Below are 6,000 nucleotides of genomic sequence, written 5' to 3'. Positions count from 1 at the left end.
CCTCCAAACCTCCTCTGCCTCTTTGATCTCCCTCCCTCTTTTCTAATCTTGTGTGCTGGCTGCCGCGCGTGACGGCCGGCGTGAGGACAAACACCTTTCTTCTTCTTCTTTGCTCGGCTGATCGATGGACCGATTGACCTGAGTACGGCAGGGACCGCTTTATAGAGAAAAATCCTCGGCCTGCGCGTGTCCTGTGCGGCGCGTGCGACAAACGGCGAGTGGCTGGCTGCAGCGGCAAGCGGTTGGAGTATACAGCACAGTGCCCATCCACGCGTACAGGGTCACACGGTCACACCCAAGGCCAAGGGGTCAACCGCCCCGGTTGTTTATCAGCGGGAACGCCTCTTTCGCTCTGCCGCGCTGTCGGGTTGGACTTTTGTTCGCATCTGCCGAGATTCCGGCTTCCGAGATCAATTTTCTAACCTTCTCTTCTCTCGACTCTCACAAAAGTTGATCGGTGATCGCCAACCGCGCATTATTCTAGCGTTTGAATCATGGTTACCCGAGCTATGAGTTAACCAGCTTAGTTATTAGCATCTTCCCCACTTGGCCACCGATCGAACATAGGGAGAGAGAGAGAGAAAAAAAAAACAATAAGCGGTGCGGTCTCGCAGATGGCAAGTCAGACAGAGAGAAACAAATTGTACTTTTGTCAGGGCAGGTGGTTTGCTCATGATTCGAGATTCGTCCCATGCTTTGGGCTTGAGTTGTCTGGTCGGTGCATGCAAATATGCAATGCCTGTCACAGGCGCTCTGGTCGTACTACTACACGTCTCACTGCGGGTCCGGCCGAGCAAAAGTGCAAAACCTCACAATCTCGCAGCGACAAAAGCTCATTCCGATCAGAGCTAAGCTTAACCCTCCAGAGGTTGTTGGTAGTCGCTAATCATGATGTGAACGTGTATGTATGAGCTAATCCGTCTGCGCACACCGAATTAAGTTTATCTTTATGCCAAGTTGCTGTCATCGGTGGCGGTGCATGCAGCAGCTGCGCAACTAGCGCTGAAAAGGTAGAATATATCGCTGCTGCAGGTCAAACACATGCTTTGGCCCCTCACACTCACACACACACACATGATTCTCCTTTGCTTCATCTGCACTGTAACCAGCTTTGGGCTGCGTAATACAAGTACGGTGCACGGACTAGTTTTTTTTAGAACAACCGCTGCTGTGCTACACCCAACGAGGTGATCAACCTGCAAATTTGCAGGATAGAACGCTATTTCGGCCCATTTGTTATAAGCCCGCCCATGTTCGGTGAACAATCAGCCCATGTCGTTCCGGAGACACGGCCCATTTTTATGCAGAGAAATGGCATGCAGCCTTGCATTCGCCTAAAAATATGGGCAAGCGTGAGTTTTTATTTTATCCTCACTAGTTCAAAATAGTGCCAATTTTTATGGAACAGACGTGACAGAGCCTCTATACTGTACTTTATGTCTCCGTCCAAATGAAACACCAATCCCCTAAGTCCAATGAAATTTTTACGGACTAGTTTTTTTTAGAACAGCTTTATTGATTCGTAGAAGAAGAAAATACAATAGATCAAACAAGCTAAACAAGCCTTGCAGTTCCTGTAGAAAACAGAGTAAACTGAAGAAGCAAAGCGCCTTGCCTGCGAACTGCGATGCGACTAGTGTGAGGCAATAGCACGGAGCCGCATATCGCACAGTTCGCCACTGGGCCCCGGCCGCGTGCTGCGCACCGTGCAACACGACAAAGGAGCTCTCACGGGTGCGGTTGGTCCTTCGGAAGCACAGGACGGGGAGGGGAACCGGGAACACTGTCGATCTATGTGTGCCTCCGGACCCCACGCTGGCACACGCGCTCACCGAAGCGTAGGCCCGGCCCGTGGCCCCGTCGGCATCACGTACTGACAGAAACCCCTCGAGCGCGCTGGCCGCCTGGCAGCGGCTTCCGTGTGGCGACGGCGGACGTGACAAGTGGACCGGCCGGCTCACTTTTGTCGCCGGTGGTGGTGCTGGACTGGTGGTATCGTTCCTATCCCCGGAAAAAAGTTGGCGCGCGAAGGCGTTGCTGCGCAGGAGCACCCTGCACGAGCACTCGTTGATTACCTACTCTGAGTATTTGCAAGTTGACAGCAGCACCAGCGTCTCTGCTTTCCGGCATTCAACCCTTTTCTATATAAGGTGGAAACGGGAAACATCAAACAAACGATAGAGAACGGAGAAAAGCAGCGACACCCTTTTTCAGCTTCGCCCTGATCCACAGAAACGCGGGCGAATTGTTAATTTCCTTTTTTTCTTTTTGCAAGGAAACAAAACGTGTGGCGTGAATTGTCTTGGGAGGACGGAGGAGCCGGTGCGCCATTGCCATGTCACCGGCCAACCCTCACGTGGGCAGAGCACGACGGTCATGGTGGTGGGCCCTAGCCCCTGAGCGAACTGGATTTTGATACGCGGAAATCTGGTGGAATTTTAATCATGTGGCCAGGCGTATGTGGCTAATCTGTCCTGCAGCCGTGTTTGTGGTCTGCAAACCATGCTCAGTGCTTTGCTACAGGACGACGGACGACGGGGGCAAAGTGTGGTGTGCTGCATCTGGTTTGGACTTTTGGTGGTCCATCATGACAAAGAAAATGTGTCGGAGCAAATGTGCCTCTTTGGAGAAACACTGACCGTATTTGGATGAACCTGCCTAGCACATTTGTGGTCAAGTTTGGCTTTCAAGGTCATCTCGATCTACAGGTGCAAGAGACACCGGTAAGCATAGTGTACAATTGTACTACGTACTAAGTTGCAAAAATAGCCAAAGACCACTCAAACAACCAAGAAATATTTTTCCAAATTAAGTAGAGAGAAGAACATTCTATTTATCAAACCAACTGAACACACGGAGCAATCTCATCCAAATAGAACCAAGAGAACGTTCGACAATTCTTTAAAAATATAACTTTTTCAAATGGGCAAAGAACAGAGACAGCATTGGTCTGCACACCAATTTCACTTTTGTGAAATCTTAATTCGAGTCTCAAATACACAGGTTCACAGCTGGAATGGTTTTTCACAACATAATTTTGTTTTCCCACGAGGAAATTAGACCGTCTCAATGAATGCACATACTTTTTTTTAAAACAAAACCTTTTTAAAACATGTAAAGAAGATAGAAAATATAGTTAGGTTCACACACGCACACAACCAATTTCACTTTGGAATTACCCCATGCCCGTTCCATGATTCATCAACTCGTTCTGGATCGGGATCATGCCTCACATGAAACAACCCTTAAAATCTTCGTTTCACTGTGCCCGTGGTTGGAATGGTTTTGTCATGTTTGCCTTTCTGTCACACGTGAGAATATGTGTTAATCAGTTGCAAACCAAGTAACCAACGAATCGCCTCACACCTTACGTAACCTTAGGTTGAAGGCACAGTGAAACGAAGAATGATTGTTTTCTTAGCATGGTTTTGTTTTTCCACAGAAGGGAATAAGAGCTAACATGTTTTAAAATGTTGAATTACTTATAAAACATGCACATGGCCCAAGTGGGACAAACTTCTAAGCCTAAATTTCACTTTATCGTGATTTATCAACCATCAAGGTGTATTTGGAATGTTGGGATTCTTTCCCTATTAGCTGAGTTGTTTCACATGCATGTACGAGACACGTAAGAATCAACGTCATTTTATTTCTTCCAACTAGCACAATACGTGTGCTTTGCTACTAATCCTCGAAGGTTAAAATAAATTAACGTTGGCTAAAATGATCTTTGTCACCTCAAATCTCAACCATTTATGTAAGATATGATGAACGATTAGGGCCAAAAGTAGCATACCGCCACCAAGAGTTGAAAAATATTTATAGGAGTAAATATATGCGCCCTCCCCACCCCTCGCCATGCGCGCGCGCATTTCCATACATTCTAAAAGGTCAAAATATCTCGAAACAAAACTTTACGACACTCAGTTGTTCGGTTTGATGTGATTAGGGTAAGGGAATGGGAGTTTGATGGGCCTAGGCTACTATAAAGTCTTTGTTTATGGGAATAAGAGCTTAGGAGTGATTGGACATGAGAGAAAGGAGAAAATTGTTTCATAGAGAAGATCTCGGGAATTCATTATAACTTGTGTTATTACCTCTATTCCGTTTCTTCATGAGTTTCCACCGATCAAATACAAGAAGAGATTCTCTGTCACCAATTCCTATGTGTATTTCGTAACACAAAACGAAGGATCATGTATAAAAACAATTGTTCATGTCTAGTCTAAAGCATGAAACTCTCTCCTCTAGATCTCATTTTCCTCCCCAGATGTTGTCAAACATGTTGTACTTTCCGAATATGTGTATCGCATGATTGTGCGAACAAAACAACCACTCAGTTGTACCCTTGATGTACGTGTGGCCAAGTAAAACAAAGTTGCATTTGTTTTGTAGTCATGACTACTTTGTCAAACTTTGTGACTAGCTAAAAGTTTCAAGATAATGCTTGCTTTCACATTGGAAAAAAGAGAAGAAGAATTAAAGGCCGGGTGAACTTCCGTGGTTGTACGGTCATTTTAGTTGATAAGAAACCAAATCACTCCAATTCTCGAAAAAAATGTAAAGTTGTTTAAAAAAGATTCTTTACCATTGAAAAGAGAATAGATTTTTCAGTCATATGGAGTAGTAAAAAAAACAATACCATAATTTTGAACAGAAACCAAAGATAATCAGTTACACGTTTACACAGGCTCCATTGCTGACTGATCTCCGTAGAGATATATGCAAGTGAACAACCGGCAAAGTCTACGCACAAGTATGCACAAAATCAACTTAGCGCACGTTTATGTACTCCCTCCGTTTCATAATTTCCGTCTCAAATTTACTCAAAAATGGATGTATCTATTTCTAAAAAACATGTATATACATATAATAATTCGACAAGTATTATGAAACGGAGATAGTATTTGTTAAAAACTGACTGCACATATAAGTTCTCTGGTTGCTCGTCGGTATCCTTACCTGCCAGCGGATCAGACCCGACCAGAAAACGAAAGCCGAACGCCGTAGCAGTCCAAGTGTTCTATCTATCCCCAGCACAGCAGCAGTACAGTAGCGTGAATATCACTGCGTGGGGGGGAAGAAAACAAGGACGAAAAAGAGGAGCCGGGGGAAGAGATATGCTTTTGAGCCGAGGAAAAGGCGGACGCAGAAAAAGGGAATAGAAAAAGTGTGGCTGGTAGCCGTCCCCTTTTGGCTCCGCTTTCCGCGAGATTCGCACCTCCGGCGCGCTGACGTCGGCCCCCGTGCGCTCCCAGCCACGAGTTCTCGTGGCTGACGAGCCCGCGCGCCGCTGACCTGGACGCCAGCTGTCCGCTATTCAGGCGCCTCCCCGTGGGCGGCCGACCCGCACCGAGGTTGGCCCTCTTGCGCGCGTGCCCTCGCGACACTATGAATTCGTGCATACACCCCTCGTCGGGTCGTTGGCCCTCGCGTAGCGACTACACGAACACGAGAACGAGATAATTTAACTGCTGGATTTCCACGTGACAGCACGATGATTGCTGCGGAGATGCGTGCGCTACGTCGCTAGGGAAGAGGAGGACCATCTTTTAACTGGAGATGATGTGCACCTAGTCAAGTTTCCAATCCATGCGCGGTGATCGATGATGTTTTCCATCAGCTAGCTAGGCAACAAAACGTACTCACGATCGAGGGGGGGCATACCATGCGCGCGCCTTGCATCTGTGCTACTGTGCCAAATGCTGTGATCTACAGCGACGTGAACGTTTTCGCTTGTAAGTCCCATACTAATAATTGCCTCCGTCGCGAGTCGGCAGATTGTATGCCAACCCAAACAGTAAAGTGGTTTGGCTGTTGTTAACTTAACTGCTAAAAATATTAGTTATTTGGGTAAATGGATTTGGAGATTAGAACACGAGGATGGTCTTTAGCAACGTCTGTTAAGAAATATATATGTGAAGAATGGCACGCTTGGTCAATGTGATAGAAAAACTGGGCAATCTCAATTCTGGAATGGTTTGATGCAGGTTAAAGATT

This window comes from Brachypodium distachyon, chromosome 2 (genome assembly GCF_000005505.3).
Source record: "Brachypodium distachyon strain Bd21 chromosome 2, Brachypodium_distachyon_v3.0, whole genome shotgun sequence".
NCBI lineage: Eukaryota > Viridiplantae > Streptophyta > Magnoliopsida > Poales > Poaceae > Brachypodium > Brachypodium distachyon.
The sequence above is the reverse complement of the archived record's forward strand: the minus strand, read 5'-3'. Positions refer to the sequence as shown.